The following is a 19,122-nucleotide window of genomic DNA, read 5'->3' on the forward strand; positions in this document are numbered from 1 at the left end:
AAAACTGATTGAAGTACATGGGATTTTTTCTGAGTAAACTTGTTTTAAAACTATTTGCCTATAGCAAACACACTCTTTCTTTACAATTAATTAATAGTCTCTGCAAGGAATGGCCAGCCAATGGTCTATGCCATCAGTCCTATAGAAAGGATCTGAAGGAATCTTTTTTTTGTTGTTCCTGGTGTCTCATCAGTCTGTAATGGCAATGAAATGGTAAGCTACCTTCACAGTTCCACCTGCAATGAAAAGAAAGAACAGGTTATCATGCTGTTTCAAATAATTGTTGCTGGCCCCACTTTGTTCAATGACATCATACTATCCAAGTGCATGAGTTCCACACCTGTGAAGCTCTTAACAGCTAAATGATGCCTGATACTGCAGAGAATCTGGGGAGCCTGATGTCATTAGACTGAATGAGCCAATAATCTCACCCAGCACATGTTGGATGATGGCAATATAGCTTGCCCTATGCTTTCTAAGCTAGCCTGTTGTCCTCAGATGATACAGTTCTATCATAAAGCTTGAAAAAGGTTTTCAGCAGGCAATCCAGTCAGTTTTTGTGGATATAAGAGGCAGGTTTGGCATCTCATTTTCCTCAGGCCATGAAAAAGCTATGTGGGAGACTATTCATGAAGGTTTCAGATTGTTCTGCTACTGAAGACCATAAAGATCATCCAAAATAGCAGCTTAGCTTATCCCAATTTTCTATTTCATAATGATTAACCTCCTCCATCTCTTCAAGAACGAAGATTGACATTCCCACACACAATTGACCCATGACCATTCTGGGTTCTAAAACTGAACTCAAGCTTGGCCAACAGAGGCCTGAAAAGATAAGCATCTCTAGTTCTCTATGAGGGAGCAGAAGAATCCTGTTGAAAGTTTGAAGCATCTTTGTCCAATTTTATCCAAAGACAGGAGTTTCAGGGGGAAAAAAAACCCTCCCTCTTCTCTCTCCTTCTCTCGTATTTCTTTTTTTCCTCCCCTGGAGAAAAAAAAATAGGTCTCATCTTCTGAGTTGCAGCAACAGTTGGCCTCTGACCCCTTTCAGACACAAGAAAGGTGTCTGCCCTGAAAGACAAGCTTATGTTGAGCAGCCCAAATGAATAAAGCATGGGAGAAGGGAGGGGGAAGGATGTTTTATCCAAAACACATGTTTTTGCCACTATTCTAGTTATCTGGAATATTTCCTGCATGTTTGTTGCCATGGCAACTGGGCCCGCATGAAAGACCTATTTACTAGGCTATAGGATAAGAAACAGACATGTGTTGCCAATTTTACAGTGTGCTCTCTCTCTCTCTCCCCCAGTCTCTTTCTCACCCTCCCCCCATTATATGGTCCCCCTCTGCTGCATTCCTGGATGGTATAGAGCCTAAGACCCCAAGATGACAGCCATCCCTCCCTTTCGCATCATTCTCCAGTAATTTTGTTTTCTCCTTGAGTGAGGTTTTCTTGGCTCCACATGGAAAGGAACTGGGCAAGAAGCCACACTGGGATGGGGTGGGTGGGTTTTGCTTTGGAGGAAATGTTAAGAAGTGTCTGGTGCCGTAGAGGCGTGATTTGAACAGGGGAAGCTCCAAGCGTGGAGAGGAATTTACCGACTGAGCTGGAGGTAAGTGATCACTTGTGCTGTTGCATGGCAGGGCCCGGGGAAAATCCTCTCCCTCGTCTCCATCTTTAGCATTGTTCTTCCATGTTCTTTACTCAAGTATGCCCGGGTCCTTAGACCCAAGCTTTGCGTCTTTCCCTTTGCTGCTTCCCCACTTTCCTTGTGAAGCGAGCAGCAACCAAATCTCTCAGAAAATGTTTACTCTGAGAATTGCACATGCTGTCTGCAATGAGAGAGCTGAAACCAGCTGGCTCCTATGCTTCAGTGGAGGAGGGAACGTATTTGTAAGAGTTTTCAAGTCTTATTATCGGGTCTTCTTTCTCTGGCAACTGAAGGAGATGGAAAACTGTGGTGGGACTCTTTCAGAAGGCCCCAGAAATGGAGGTGTGATCATGGCCTGTTATTATATTCCAAGCACCCTCATAATCATTCTCTGAGAAAGTCCTGGAGACTGACAAGGGAGTCCTCAAAAGGCTCCCTGCCTGCAAAATAAACACATTGATACATGCTAGACAGAGCAGAGTTCTGTCTCCTACCTCTTGGATTCCAAGATACTGTTCCTCTGTGAATTCAAACCCTCAAGGAGACATCTGCAGCCTAAAATCAGCAGGTGTAAACCCGCTGAGGTATTGCAGTAATTAAAAACAGCCCAGGTAATTTGCCTGGATTAATTATCCTAATAAAAGGCAAATGTTTTTTTCCACCTTCCCACCCCACCCAATTTCCCTTCACTGGGTGAATTAGAATAAATTTGGAGATAAAGGAGGGTTGAGGGGTGTACGTTATCCCTGAATAGGTGTGGTACAATAAGTGCTGAGACTGACTCACAGGGTTTTGAAGAAAGAGTTTGGTGTTTTTCAGAAGATAGAGGGCAATATCAGCTTTGTTAAGTGACATAATTAAAAATAATGGGTAGGGTTGGGTTGGCTTGGCCTGTATGATCACAACTACATGAATATCCTACATACAAACAGAAAGAGGAATTGATGTATGTTGGTGGAACTTACCTGTGCATTCAGCTATTTGCAACAATTCAATCCAAACTTTTACTGCATGTGGGTCTGTAGCAATCCAGACAAATGGGGTTGAATGGGTTTTAAAGCAATTACTGAGACAGGAAGCAACCCAAGAATGGACCACCTATCATAATATATGGGGAGTAATGGATTTTAGGAAGTGGCTTTTGGCTTGGAAGGAGCTGGCTTGCTTTGCAAATGCTGTCGAGATCAGTGTAAGTTGGTTGATCGGCATTGTCTGCCCATCACCTCCTCCAGCATTTCAGATAACTAGTGTTCTTATTTTCACCTGTTGATTCCAGGCATTGACCAAGGAAATTTGTGGGCACAAATCATACGCTCTGTACCTGAACTAAAGATTCAGTTGTTAACAGGGCAATTAATACAATGGCTGGATTCACACATATTATTCAATTGTAATGCACAGCATCTTCTTGCCTTTGGCCATGCTGCCTGGGGATGTTTTTCAGCACATAAGAACATCCAAAGAGTCTTTTTGGATCATGCCAATAGTCCATCTAATCCAATATTCTGTGTCCCATGGTAGCTAGCTGATGCATCCAGGAAGCTCATGAACATGGATAGGAGACAGATATGCATTCACCCCAGTTGCTTTCTAGTAACTAACCATTCAAGGCATGCTACCTGTGATTCCAAAAGTAGCAAACAGCCATCAAATGAAATAGATGTTGATAGCCTAACTCCCCTATAATTCAGTCCCTTATAAAACAGTGCAATGATAAATTAGTATCCATCACCTTATATGAAGGCAGCAAAATCCACAGCTGACTCTTAATATCTGGAGGGCTTCCAGTTCCTCATCTTAGTTCTTCTCCTTGGGTTCCAACCACCCAAACCATTGAATGATTGTTCCATTGTTACTCATACAATCAGTTCACCTCATAATGTGGACATCATGGTGTTCAGTCCATTCAGTCCATATTGTTGCCATTTCCTGCCTTTCTCCCACACACAGAGAGAAATTCTGTGACTTTAATAGCTTCATGAAAGACAGAAATCCAGGAAGTGGAGCTTCACCCATCATTGCATTTCCATACTGGAAAAAATTCTGTTAGTTGTTAGCCTTCTCTTCTCCATGCAGAAATTAAGACCTCAACAGACCTGCAAAGGGAGATGAAAAAAGATGGAGGGTGATCTTGGGCTGGTTTTACAGGGAAAATCAGGAAATACAATGAAGTTCAATCAGACACAGATAGAATTACACTTGAGTACAGATTTGGTTTCAGAAAGGGGCAATCTAGGTCATCATAATAGTTCTTTCTAGCTTGCATTAGCATTATGTACCTACAGCTGGGCTCCCCTACTGAAGAAAAAACATTCTTCATATTTTCATATGGATATGAAGTGACTGTTTCCATACCTTTAGCCAGAACAATGCCTCAAGCATTTCTGAGGAACCAAAATGCCAAAAACATTCATCCTGGCATGTGAACTGCCTGGCAACAGCACAGTGTACTGCCACATGCCAAGGAAAACAGCTCTTGACATTGCCTTAGAAAAATAAATGCCCACATTTCCTTGCAATATGAAATAACTTGAATATTAAGAAGAAACTGAGGCCCAGTCACAGGGTTGAAATGAAAAGCAGTGCAGTAGAATTTCTAAGTCAGCAGGCTCACTATAGCTAATGGAAAAAAAAGGGGGGGGGGACTTGATTTTTGATGCCATGGGCTTCCATCCCAATCAGTAAGCGTGAAATTAGTACCACTGTCATTCTTCACCCATTTTTAAAAATATTTAATTGCAATATTTGGAGTCCATGATAGAAGGTGAAATCACTGTGGGCATCCTTCAAGAGGCCCCTCTGAGGCCTCTGCAAATGATTGGTGAGTTGGGGACTGGCGCAAGAGACTTGGCTGAGTGAAACAGATGAATGCAGGACAGCTGACCATCCACCATGCATCCAGGCTGACCAAATTATTCTGGCACCAGAAGGTGAAAATACTTTGTGGGAGTAGCAATAAAACAATGTATTAAATAAGGCACTATTCTGCTAGTATTCTTCAGTAGCTCTAAATATCATTGAAGAGGCTACCATGCTTTCTCAAATGTCAGGACTGCAGAGTTCCTGGTGTATGAACCTAGCAGCCACCCTGTTTTTTAGGGAATACTGGCTTTATATAGCATTCCATAAGACACAGTGTGGACGTGGAACCTTAACCTTAACTTAAATGGAGACCTTAGGGTTCAACTGCTGTAACCAAATAGGAGTATAAAACAGTTCACATCTCAGTCTGATTTCTGTTCACTCCTGTCTCCTAGACCCCATCATGTAGATATCTTACTACCTCAAGTCAGATTGAAATATGCTGAGTTCTTTGTGGGCACTGTTGCTGGGCACCAGGCTAGAAACTGGGAGACCATGAGTTCTCGTCCCCCGTAAGCACTAAGTCTGCTGAATGACTGTGGTCAGTCACTCTGTCTCAGCCCTAGGAAGATGGAGATGGCAGGCTACTTCTGAAAATGTCACCAAGAAAACCACAGAGACTTGTCCAGGTAGCCACCAGGAGTCAGGACTGACTTGAAGGCACAAAATTATTATTTATTCATGATGCCATATAATAGGGTATAGAACCACTGGCTCTGCAGATGTTGTTGAAAGCCAACCTCCAACAAACGCAGACAGCATGGCCAATAGTGAAGGATGCTGAAGTTGTACTTTACTAGCATCTGGAAGGTCACAGACTTTCCAACCTTGCTATACAACATCCCTAGGTTCAAAAGGCTATGTCACTAATTACTAGTGGTTGGAGAACAGGAGAATAGGAGTACTACAGCCTTCATACACTGCTTGTGAACTGTACATCTGAACAGCTTAACAAAATTTGCCTTACAGATATGTTGGAAATACAACTCCCAGAATTCCTACTCTGTATGGTCATCCCAGTATATCTGGATGGCACCAGTTTGGGGAAGACAATTCTGATGTATTTCAGAATCTGAGCGTTGATACAAATGGGTAACTTGATGTCAGGAGAGATTTGGATTGGCTTTGTGCAAGCAGATATCTCTGAGTATTGTTCTGACAACCATGGAACAAAGGTGAGCTGCAATGTAGCAGTTAATGGGGTTATTTTACATGTTAGATAGGGGAATATCTGGATTTGCCATTTAGTGTAAACTCAACAGGAAAAGAATCGGCTCACAGCTCTCTGAACAACATATTTGCAGAGTGTGGGTACCTGACATATTCACCCTTGAAACATTTTGGTGAACACTTAACGAAATGTGAGAATACATTACAACATTTTGTTGCAGGCCCATTTGCACTACACTTTTAACTCTCACTATGACTACAACCACTTTATATGTTTGTGAGTTTAAGCAGATGGGTGTGCTGCAATTGTGGGTCCTTTGAGCTGAGACAAACCATAATTCTGCAAAGATTGGTGAGTTTTATAGTGAAGTCTACATCCTAGCAGTGTTATAAACCGGCCCTATTTTCAGATTTATATTCCTCAGAAGTGTTGTTAAACATTTACAGATGCTGTTTCAGTTTTCAAGAAGGTTAGAAAAATCCCATAATAAAATGGAACAATATCCTTGGGAACCTCAGTCAAGTATCAGATTTTGCACTTCATCTGGTGTGCAGAAGATACTTGGAATCAGGCCCCATTTTATAGATGTTTGGAGCAGGCCTAGATCTAGGTTTAAGCAAGCAGTTCTGCTATTATCAGGGGTAATATGACCTCCCATTTGCCTATAATATGTTCACAAATAGTCGCATTGCCTCTGCACATCGCTGAGCCAAAGAGACATTCCTTTCTCCCCTGAATTCTGCTATTGATTCAAAATGCCAAAGCTGCTGTGTGGGAGGGCAAGACAAGACTTTGTGATCATCCGTAATACATGCCAGGGATCAGGGTGCCCAGACGATCAGGACCTTGCTTATAATAACAGTAGGACGTGTGTAGTAAAAGCAGCCTATAAAAGGCAATGTAAGCTGAAGGTTGTATGAGAGAAATATAAACATGCAGCTGAAGGTTAGAAGCATATATGCAGGGCTGTGAAGAAATGGGTGTGTAAGTCAGAAATGGGACAGAGGCTGAATATGGCTTGTTGGGCAGAATTTGGAATGTCGTTGCAGGAGATCAAGTCCATGTCAATATTCAAAATACAACAATATGAGGACTTAAGCTGTAGCCTCTAGCTTTGTCCCTTTGAAACCTGAGAACAAATCTCAGCTTTGCAAAAGTTTGGCAAAATGTTTTGTCCAATCTGCCCCAGAGTTAGATCTAGACAATTTCTTTTCCTGTTTTCAACTCCACAGAAGCAAGTGTTTTTCAATGGATGGATAAGCACACATATATACACATACATAGAAACATACACATACAGATGCTTACATGTTTTTGAAATCAAGGTTCAAAATATAAACAATATTACACAAATGCTTGTGGTCAGATATTCAAAAGCAGTATTAACAAAAGGGAAGGTAGTGAGCGTACAATTAAATATTCTATACATCCTTAAAAACCAGAGTATTAAAACGACAAATGCAGCTAATCAGCCATGACAATACAAAACAGTCAGAAGATTTCACCATCCTAATTAATAAACAGTGTCTTGTTATGTGTATTAAATACTGTATCTCACTTTACAGAAGGCTGGCCTCTGTTTAAAAAGCTGCCAGATTTCAAACTGTGCTCTGTTGGAAAGGCTGTCCAGTCCACAGCTGGTTTTCAGACTAAAAAGAACAATAAGAAGGGAGAGCTACAGAGGCCTCAAATTTTGTTCATCATAACTTAGCTCCTGGAGAAGCAATCATGCCGCAGGTATCCGGTCACCAGGTCACAAATGTCCCCCTGTTGTGAGAGGCGTTTTTAATTCTGTTAAAACTTGAGTGGTGATTTCTAAATTTGCATCTGTACATATATGTTAGCATATGTAACTTTTAATGCAAACATAGGGCTTCTTTTTTGCTTGTTTTGGTGATCCATGTTCTTCCTGCATTCACTTATTATAGCTGGAATGTTTTAAAACCTTCATTTATTGACTATCATAGTGACCCTGATCTGCATATACAACTAAGCCATAACGTTTGGGCTTGCACAACATGCTGAGCTGGAAACAAACTACATCTAATCAGTTTTATGGGCAAATCAGTGTCGAGGGTCATCTGAACATATCCATTGACATAATCACCAAGTCTCCATTGGTTTCCACAATCTGTAGGGCTTCAGTGCTTCACTCTGGCTTTTTATGGTTTGTTAGGTGCCAAGCAAAGACATCATTCTTCCCATGATTTTACCCCACCTCTCCAGGATGGTGCTACTGTCATCATTAGGAGGAAGTTCTGCCCTTGGGAAATGATTGAAGAAGTTCACTTTTCCCTGGAAAACAATAGAGCAATTATCCATGTCCACCCAAGTTCTGTGACCCCAAATTTAGAGGGGGATTTTAAAAAGCTGTTTTTCCAGTTCTGAATCTATTCATTACGTTTTAATGATAATGATATACTTAACACAGTGGGGTCAGAGAAATGTTAAATTTCAGATTAGTGTGGAACCGGGCTACTGAATCAGAGGTTCCTCAAGCTTTTGAACTCATCTCCAGATGCTGTGTTCCCCTCTGGCTAAGTGGTGCATTGCTTGGATTCTTCATTAGATCACCTGGACATTCAGGGCTCCTACTGTTTCTTGTTCAAGAAACTGCCATTAAAATGCCAAAATTGGGCATATCTGAACAAGACAAGGCCAGAGGCCTCCTCTGAGGCCAGTATTCTATGGCACAGGTGTTGAATCAGAATGCCTCCAATGGAATTTCTCCAGATTGACACCAATGTTACCCAGAGGAGCACCTGCCATCATTCACCCACAAACAGCACAACGTGCAGCCCTGAGGCCATCCACTAGGTCAAAACCTGACCTCTAAAGATGCAGCCACACAGGCTGGAATGTGTTTCCACAGCAACCTGTTGAGTCTGAATTTTCCCCCCCTCCCCATTTATCAAGGGGACAGTTTATGTTTTGGCAGCTAATGGAGCAGCCTGGGAGTGTAACTGGATCCACCGCTGGAATTAAAGTAATGGTTGCATTGTTTAAGAAGTTTGATGGATCGGGTGAGAGAAGGAGAGGGCTAGATGTTCAAGGCTGGGCCTTGGAAGCAAGTGCTGAAAGTGGAAGGACACCTGTCCATATGGCTTGGAAGCTGTTCTTCTGATGCAAAGTCCTCCTGGGTCATTTGTGGTCTAATGCATGGCTAGATGTTAATGGCAGAAAACTGATGAGTGGCAACAAGAGGCCTAATGCAGTAGACAGGAGGCTATGCATACATTCAAGATCAAGACAAGGAAACCACCATATGTTTGTCAGCCCCACTTACAGAAAATATTGCTCATGGCCCCTGTCTGTCCTAAAGTACTCTCTGCAGTTATTGAAAGATCCACTTTCAATATCTGAAATAACTTCTCTCTTGGTTATTACAGGCAGGAGAAGACTATTCACACAGGGTCTCCAGCTGTGTAGCCAAGGGGGTGTTCATCATCTTTGGCAGCAAGGGCAGCCTTTTATGAAAAACATCAGTTTTTTCCCATAGGAAGATTAGTTTTGGTTCAAATGCCACAAGCATTTTGGTGGTCTGGACAAATGTGTTTCTTTGGTTTGAACTAAGGAAAATATGTGATGCTTTTCCTGGACTAGTGGGGACCGGTAAGTGTATACAAAATCTGCTGTTTGCATAGGGCATGGTTGGATGGGTCTTTCAATATTCCAGGACCAAAGATATTGTCGGGTTTCTGATCCAGACAGTGGGCCAAACCTCTAAGCAAGACAGTGGATCGCCTATGCAGCTCAATCCACACCTGAAATAGGACTCCCCCCCCCCCCCTGAGCTCTGTATTTCTTTGGAGATAATCTCCAAAGAGTAGATGGTAGGAGCACCTGAAGCAAACACTGAGGAAAGCAGAGTCAAATGTTGCTAAGGGGTGGAGATGGACTGAATCCTGGGAATTTTAGAAAGAAAGCTAATGTGAAATAGAATAAGAATTCCATTTTGGATTCCTTAACTGAATTGCCTGGCATTTCCTATATCAATTTGCCTTATTAACCAGCTGTTATTGCAACTGGATAGTGGTCAAGAGGCAGACAAGGGATAGGAAAGAAAGTCTTTGGGAGCAGCCTTTCTTTAACACCACTATAAAAGCAGCAATCTGGTCAGTCAAAAGAAGAAATAGTTCAGGTGTGGGAAGGTTAAGGACTAACAAAAGGGGTTGGGGGAGGAGAGGTTTTGTTCCCAAGGTTACCAGGATGCAAACATGGCCCCAGAAATCTTGGACACAAAGATGCTTCAGGCAAGGAACAGCTTCTTTAGCAACACTGTCTGCTGCCTTTCGGGTTTCATAGTGTGGCTGTTGAATAAATATTTCTTTTTCCCCATGGTGCAGTGACACATTCATTGTTTCTTCTTCATAAACAAGAAGGCTGGATTTTCACCACTTTGTTTGTCTTGCCTCCTGTTCCATGTTAAAACCAGTATACATAGTAAAAGAACAAAAATGCCAGAACGTCCTTCTGTGAAACAATAACACTATCCTAGTACTATCCAGAAATGTTTTTTTTTTTCTTTTTAAAGGGGCTTTAATTTTATATTAAAAAAAAATTATTGAGGGCAGGGATGTCCCTTGGAGGTATCAAAAGAGTCAAGATGATGGCTGTGATTGTGCAATCTTGCATCCTGCCCCCTTTTTACAGGTATCACAGGCCCAGGACAATTTCATGGACAATTTTTCCTTTTTTCCTTTAACCCTAATCCTAACTCAACTCTTGTAGAAAGTGATCACCTTGGTGAGTAGCTACTATTTTCTCCAAATCCAGTTATACGGATTAGGTTTGCATAACATGCTAGAAAATAGGGCTGTGTGAATTTGGTGTTCAGTGTGTTATGGAAACCCAGTCTTCCTTTTAGCATGTTGGATGAACCAGATCATTATACAAAGCCATAACATGGTTTATCCATTGGACCATAGTGATTTACATGAATTATCTTTTGTTGACCTGCATTTAGAAGGGCTATGTGAACCCAGCTATCATGTAGCATCATTCCAGGTACATTTTGGAGAAGTTATAGTGGCTGGGAACTGGCAGCTTCTACGAAGAAATTAATAGGACAAAGCCATTTGGCTTTGGAAATAGGATGAAAAGAATTGGAGAGTTTTAAACATTCAGACATGGGGGAAAGAGAAAGTCTGCTCCCTGGCCTTTAAGTGATGTGGTATCCTCCATGCAAACATATCACCTGAATGGGGCTTGTTTGAGAAATTTGTCCATCCAGTTAGAGAGATTTGATTTCTGTTGCATTCAGCCATGTTTGGGATGCTGAATTTGGGTTGCCAGCTCTGTGTATGTGTGAGTGTAAACTCGGACAGGTTCCTTCACGCATTCAGCTAAGACATAGTTTTGCTTCAATTGAATAAACTACAATTGGCTACATCATGTGACACACTAAATTATAAACCATGGTTACAAACTACACTGGCTAGGTTCCCCCAACATGCTAAGCCACAAATTAAACCATATTATGGCTTAGTGCAATGTGTGAACCAAGTCAGTTTGCAGGTATAGCATGGTCCTTTTCAAACTTACCTGTGGAATTTGGTAATGAAAATCAATGGAAATTTCGTTCTGTCTGTTGCTTTGATAACAGCTTAAAATTTTGCAAATGTCTTTGTAAAGAAACTAAAAATGAATGTGCCCATTCCTACTGAACTATCTCCAAGTCTTCCAAAAAAAAAAAAAAAAGTCTGGTAGAATCTTTTCTGACAAACAAATGTTATTAAAAGGCGTAAGCTTTTGTGATTTGGGGGTCCTGATTTTGGCTCCTATAAACTAACATGCATCTTGTCCTACAACATCTTCATGTCTTCAGTGACTGGAAAGAAACAGAAGTCCTCCTGAAATGTTTTGCACTTGCTTATCAATATCTTCCTTAGGACTGGAATATTGGAAAAAGCTGGTGATGGTAGGCTGTTTTGCTCTGTCTGAAATGAAGAGGGGGATTCATGGTGGTGGTAAGCAGATTTTGAAACACTCTCAAAGTCTACATATGAGAACAATGTTCACTGAAGGAGGCTGAGCTGTTATTTTATTGTACTAAGAATTCAAAGGAAAGCTAAGTTGCTTTTCACATAGAGCAGACTTCTGGATTTTAATGGAGGGTCTACATATAATAAAAAAGGAAAATATCAATGCACTATCCATTGCAATTTAGCATAGACCCTTAAGAAAAGATTGGTAAAAGGCAGGGTCTCTGAAAATCTCCCCACTGCATACACGCACATAGACAAAACAAGGAGATTTTAAAGGAAATTGGCACAGGTGATGGTATATAGGCTGCAGTCACTCCCACAAAATGCAGACAGTTTAAATTAAGGCTTTCTCTTAGGAATTAATGCTACATTTTAACCTTGCTAAGCATGATTAACTGTAACTTCCCATCAGGGTTTAGTTAAATTCTTTCTCATTCCTCTAATAAGTTTTCCTATTAGGTCTGCCACTTTCCATCCTTTATGTTAGCCACAAGGTAGATTATTATTTTGAAAAGTTCAGTTCAGAATAGTTCAACTATTTCACAGGCAAAAAAATTTTAAGGGAACTTTTCCTGCCTCTAAACTCCTTGATGTGCAGTTTACTCAAAGGTGAAAAACTGCTTGTTGTTTATTCGTTTAGTCGCTTCCGACTCTTCGTGACTTCATGGACCAGCCCACGCCAGAGCTTCCTGTCGGTCGTCGGCACCCCCAACTCCCCCAGGGATGAGTCTGTCACCTCTAGAATATCATCCATCCATCTTGCCCTTGGTCGGCCCCTCTTCCTTTTGCCCTCCACTCTCCCTAGCATCAGCATCTTCTCCAGGGTGTCCTGTCTCCTCATTATGTGGCCAAAGTATTTCAGTTTTGCCTTTAATATTCCCTCAAATGAGCAGTCTGGCTTTATTTCCTGGAGGATGGACTGGTTTGATCTTCTTGCAGTCCAAGGCACTCTCAGAATTTTCCTCCAACACCACAGTTCAAGGGCATCTATCTTCCTTCTCTCAGCCTTCCTTATGGTCCAGCTCTCACAGCCATATGTTACTACGGGGAACACCATTGCTTTAACTATGCGGACCTTTGTTGTCAGTGTGATGTCTCTGCTCTTAACTATTTTATCGAGATTTATAATTGCTCTTCTCCCAAGGATTAAGCATCTTCTGATTTCCTGACTGCAGTCAGCATCTGCAGTAATCTTCGCACCTAGAAATACAAAGTCTTTCACTGCCTCTAGGTTTTCTCCCTCCAGCTTTTGCACTTTCTTCTTTCACCTTCATCATAAGGCTCCTCAGTTCCTCTTCGTTTTCAGCCATCAAAGTGGTATCATCTGCATATAGCATATAGCATGCATTACCTTGACAGCATCATCTTGCAAGATTTTGAACAGTTCAGCTGGGATGCCGTTGTCTCCTGCTGCCTTGTTATTAGCAATGCTTCTTAAAGCCCATTCAACCTCTCTCTTCAGGATGTCTGGCTCTAGCTCACTGACCACACCATCAAAACTATCCCCGATATTGTTATCCTTCCTATACAGGTCTTCCGTATATTCTTGCCACCTTTTCTTGATCTCTTCTTCTTCTGTTAGGTCCTTGCCATCTTTGTTTTTGGTCATACCCATTTTGGCCTGGAATTTACCTCCGATGTTTCTAATTTTCTGGAAGAGGTCTCTTGTCCTTCCTATTCTATTGTCTTCTTCCACTTCTGTGCATTGCTTGTTTAAAAATAATTCCTTATCTCTTCTGGCTAACCTCTGGAATTTTGCATTTAATTGGGCATATCTCCCCCTATCACTGTTGCCTTTTGCTTTCCTTCTTTCTTGGGCTACTTCTAGTGTCTCAGCAGACAGCCATTTTGCCTTCTTGGTTTCTCTTTCTTTGGGATGTATTTTGTTGCCGCCTCCTGAACAATGTTGCGAACTTCTGTCCAGAGTTCTTCCGGGACCCTATCTACTAAGTCCAGTCCCTTAAATTTATTCTTCATCTCCACTGCATATTCCTTAGGAATATAAGTGAGCTTATATCTAGCTGATCTGTGGGTCTTCCCTAATCTCTTTAGTCTGATCCTAAATTGTGCAATAAGAAGTTCGTGATCGGAACTACAGTCAGCTCCAGGTCTTGCTCTTACCGACTGTATAGATATCCGCCACCTTTGGCTGCAAAGGATGTAGTCAATCTGATTTCGGTGTTGTCCATCTGGCGAAGTCCATGTATAAAGCCGTCTCTTAGGTTGTTGGAAGAGAGTGTTTGTTATGCAGAGTGAGTTGTCTTGGCAAAATTCTATCAGCCTGTGTCCTGCTTCGTTTTGTTCTCCCAGGCCATACTTACCTGTAATTCCAGGTGTCATTTGACTGCCCACCTTAGCATTCCAGTCTCCCATGATGAAAATAACATCTCTTTTAGGCGTGTTGTCCAGTAGGTGCTGCAGATCCTCATAGAACTTCAGCTTCTTCAGCATCTGTGGTTGGGGCGTATATTTGGATCACTGTGATGTTAGATGGCTTGCCCTGAATTCGAATTGAGATCATTCTATCATTTTTGGATTGTATCCAAGCACTGCTTTAGCCACTTTACTATTAATTATGAAGGCTACTCCATTTCTTCTGTGGTCCTCTTGTCCACAGTAGTAGATCTGGTGGTCATTTGATGTGAAGTGGCCCATTCCAGTCCATTTCAGTTCACTGATGCCCAAAATGTCTATCTTGAATCTTGACATCTCACCAATAACCACATCCAATTTGCCCTGGCTCATAGATCTTACATTCCAAGTTCCAATGGTGTGATGATCCTTAGAACATCGGATTCGCCGTTCACCACCAGCACCGTCGGCCGCTAGCCGTCCTTTCGGCTTTGAGCTAGCTGCATCATCATGTCTGGGGCTAGTTGAACGCATCCTCTGTTCCTCCCCAGTAGCATTTTGACCATCTTCCGACCTGGCGGTCTCATCTTCCGATGGTATACCGACATATCTCTGGTTGTACTGATCCATTTAGTTTTCATGGCAAGAATACTGGGGTGGGTTGCCATTACCTTCCCCAGGGATTGCATTTAGTCTGACCGCTCTGTCATGACCTTCCCGTCTTGGGTGGCCCTTCACGGTTTAGCTCATGGCATCATTGAGGTGCTCAAGCTCCAGCACCATGACAAGGTAACAATCCTTTGCTGAAGGAAAGACTGCTACACTGTGTAAAACACTCATCATGCACTTTAGCTAAAAGGCCATATAGAACATTGTTTTTTAGATTTTTTTATCCTGCCTTTATTATTTTTATAAATAACTCAAGGCAGCAAACATACTAATACTCCTTCCTCCTCCTATTTTTCTCACAACAATTCAGTGATGCAGAATTCCCAATCACTGCTCATTCCCAGAGCTGTTCTGCTTAATTCTTTTGTTCCACCCATTCTGAAAAATGTTCCAGGCACAGGACCGGTGTCATAGTGGGGAAATAGAAGCCATCATATTTTACCCTGTCTAAAGCCGCCAGATAGATTACTTTACTCCACTGCCATGTATAAGGTAAAGATACAATAATAAAGTCTCTTTTTCTGTTCCTGGAGGAGTGCAGAGATTTTGTTTGAAGACAGTTCTTAATTTCCTGCTTGGCATGCTTCAAAGCAAAGGGATGCCTTAGGGAGTATACAGAATTGGTTTCTAGTAAAGGTTTTAGATGCAGAACTCCTGGGAAAAGGGACAGCTGCAGTCTTAAATATGATGGTTACTTTATAAATGAAATAAATTACTGGCAAGGGGATGTTGCCAGGCTGGAAAGTTGGGCTTTACATACAGAAGGACGGTTCTGTTCCAAGCAATAGAGAAATCTCCCTCAGAATGTTCTGTGTCATGGATGTTTTCTTTGAAAAGGCCATTTGATAAGCTAATTAATTTATTGAGCTAAAGTGATACACCCAGTTAAACAAGCAGCGGGGGGTTTTAGCTTCTCCAACCAGTGGATGGTATGAGAATTCCTCTTCTAGGAGATGTCTTCTTAACCACACCTTTGTGTAAGTTTTTGTCATTAGAAGTGTTGTTTTCATGTGCACAATTATGGAAATGTATTTGACTGAATGAAGACCCTACTAGGAGTTCTTGAATAAATTGTACCTGAAGCAAAGGGGCCCATTAATTATATTTGTGTGCAAGGCAGGATAAGAATCTCACTGAGAGATGCTTTGTGACAACAACACATATATATCTAGGTTGTCCTAATATTTTCATCAGATGCTGAACCTTCTTCCGTAGTTATTAGCTAAATTTGGGATGGCTTGTTCTCACAGAGCGGGTAAAAACTTTCAGATGTATTCATCTCCACTGGGGCCTTCCAGCTCTTGGTACAAATGTGATGAGATCTGCCCCATTTGCCTAGAATCTTCAAGAATTCTACTTGCTTGATTCACTCAACCTGATCATTAGATGTTCTGCTTCCATGGATAAAAAGAATTATATAAAATGTACCTAATTCAAGATGTATCCAGCTGGACAAAAAAGAGTTACACAAAATGTATCCACCCAATCTTCTTCATCTCGTGTATTCTCAGCTGATATTCTCTCCCAATGCAAAGGACTGCAATTTCTACCAATCAGCCAACAAGAAGTTGACATCCTTTGCACTTTGAAGAATGCACCAACTGAATGTCCATCCCTGTAATGGCCCTTCTTCCACTTCATTTTGTAGCCTTGCCTTTGCTCTTGATTCCAACATCTGCTTTTTTTGATGGAATCCAGTTTCTCTCTGTTGTTCAGACTCTATGGCTTATACCTTGGCTTCTATTATGTGACTTCAGTTCCTGTCTCAAATTGAATAGTTGGCAATGGCTTCACTCTAGCTCCATTTGCTTCTAACTTTCTTCCATTCTTGGCTTTTGTCACTCAGAAAAGGCAGTGCTATTTGCTTTGCAGAAACCACTGGAGATGATGAAACCAACTGATCTAACATGACTATCCCTGAAAGGACAATATTCCCTGAAGATACAATTTACCCTCCTAGTCCACTGACCTACCATTCAGGACAAAAACGTGACAGTGGTGGAGATACCAAGAAAAAAAACCACACGCCCACCAACATGGGCAGGGCAAGCTACTGTATATAAACAGGGAGCAAACCCCACACTCACTAGCACTGATGTTGTTATCTAGATGGGTAATGAAATGTCTGCAAACCACCAAGCTCAGAGAGCACCAAGGACTCCACAGTGATGGATAAAGTCTAGCTGGATCAGCCATGTTTCACTAATCATTTAATAAAGTACCCATTTCTCCTATGCCTCTGTCCAGTTTCTCCCACCAAGGTAAGAACCCATTCTTCCCTTCAGACAACTCCTCAGGCCCAAGGTCAGCAGCCAGCCAAGCTCAGCCTTCTGTAAATAAAATAACAAATCCTGATGGTAGTTCCTGTGATGAATAAGAAAACTTCCTTTATTCCTGGCCTCCAAAGTTCTTGCAGGAAAAACACAGTTCACCCTCTATTACAGCTATTTACCTAAGCTCTATACTCTACTTCTAAGAGAGAGAGAGAGAGACATCATCTGAACTCCTTGATTTAGGAGGATATTTGGGATCAGCTTTACATGGACTTGTTCTCTGTTTTATTCCTATCTTCCTAATTATACAGAGGGCAGAGGCTAGAATGAGAAAGGGTGTCAATAGCAAGGAAAGAGATGTTAGCTACTGTAAACCTTCTTCTTAATAATAGGACCACATCAAGAGGTGATGTCCTCTCCTTTACTGAAAGTGTATAAGACATAGGATGCAATAAGCAAGGGTGACTAAATGACCTCCAATCTACCTACTAATTCTGATCCTATGAAATACAGTATAGGATTGCTGTGGGCTGTTTTTAATAGTAAGGGAGATAAAAGTTTAGGATTATGCATACATATTTAGGCTGTATTCTCCTAATACACTTAACCAGATTAATGAATTAACAATTTTCTGGGTTTGAATGATGCATTGAATCATAAACCATCTTAACGGCTTGGGTTTGTATAACAGGCTGAGCCATACTGCCCAAAAACCCAGGTTAATTTTAATTATTTTATTTCAATTTAGCTTAGCCTGTTGTAAGGAGATGGCCACTAGATCTCTGACCCAGGTGAGCATGACGTGTGAGCGGAGCCACTGAATACTTTGATAAGTCAGCACTTGATGACTTGGCTCAACATCTGAACTGATTCCATTAGAAAATATATTAGCTGACTTCTGACAATGTGCAATTTCCCTTTGATAGGCAAGGGTCATTTGATGAGAGGCCCCTACTTACACCAGCCCTAGGCACTTATGTGTAGACCAAGGTTTCCACAAAGAAACAAAGATAAGCAATCTGGTTGATCTAGAGTTTAGTTGGGAGCCATATCTGGTTTCTCTGTCATAATACTTAAGTACAATGCAAAGAACAGTTGCAATATAATGTGGAGATACAGCAGCAAGAAGAATATGCCATGTGGTATCAAACCAGTCCATCCTCCAGGAAATAAAGCCAGACTGCTCACTTGAGGGAATGATATTAAAGGCAAAACTGAAATACTTTGGCCACATCATGAGAAGACAGGACACCCTGGAGAAGATGTTGATGCTGGGGAGAGTGGAAGGCAAAAGGAAGAGGGGCCAACCAAGGGCAAGGTGGATGGATGATATTCTAGAGGTGACGGACTCGTCCCTGGGGGAGCTGGGGGTGTTGACGACTGACAGGAAGCTCTGGCGTGGGCTGGTCCATGAAGTCACGAAGAGTCGGAAGCGACTAAACAAATAAACAACAAGCATTGATAGAGCCAGCTAGGTTTCTATGAAAGGCTTTGTTTTTATTTGAGCGTAACTGTATCAATCCCCTGCAGCAGGTGTCCCATTTATATTAAAACACCCTTCTCCAACCTGGTGCCCTCCAGCTCCCTTGAATTCCCACATTAGTTGCCTTGTTGACAAACAATAGCAAAAACTGCACTGGACTAGGAACATGCATATGAATCCTTCAGGTTATGGTTGACTTTATTAGGTTTAATGTCCTGCAGCTAGAACACATATGAAGATACTGACTTGTCTATCTGTACAATTAATTCTTGGAGGAGGATTTGAGTTTGCCCAGTCCTAGTCTAACCCTGAAACCATCATACCACTTCTTTTTCCAAAAATTCTTATTTTATTTAAAAAATCAAAAATCCATTTTTTAAAAAAAAATAATGAAGAATTCATTTTTTTAAAAAAATGCAACTTAAAACCTTCTAGAAATCAGTACAAACACACCAAAGTCACAGCCTCTACTAAGCCTCACGAAAGGCATACCTTTTACCAAGCATGCAATTTTTGGCCATAATACATTTTGTCCAGCAAGTGCTCTGGTGTGGTAGGAAAGCAACTAGGCCCAACTTGAAACAGTTTTTTATTGCTACCACAGAAGTATCAGCACATAAAACACTGAAGTAAGTTTTAGAGACATTGTTGATTTCCATTATAGCTTTCATGT

The 19,122-nt window shown here is 41.5% G+C and overlaps 1 long non-coding RNA gene across 1 annotated transcript in view; it reads left to right on the forward strand.

Moving 5' to 3' along the window:
- Positions 1-1,568: 1,568 nt before the first annotated feature.
- The window catches only part of LOC134502784 (uncharacterized), a 29,869-nt gene continuing 12,315 nt past the window's right edge, over positions 1,569-19,122 (forward strand). Inside the window, exon 1 of the long non-coding RNA XR_010068480.1 lies at positions 1,569-1,613. This is a non-coding gene — a long non-coding RNA (uncharacterized LOC134502784). The remainder of the gene's footprint in view (positions 1,614-19,122) is intronic.

This window comes from Candoia aspera, chromosome 9 (assembly GCF_035149785.1).
Source record: "Candoia aspera isolate rCanAsp1 chromosome 9, rCanAsp1.hap2, whole genome shotgun sequence".
NCBI classification, from domain to species: domain Eukaryota; kingdom Metazoa; phylum Chordata; class Lepidosauria; order Squamata; family Boidae; genus Candoia; species Candoia aspera.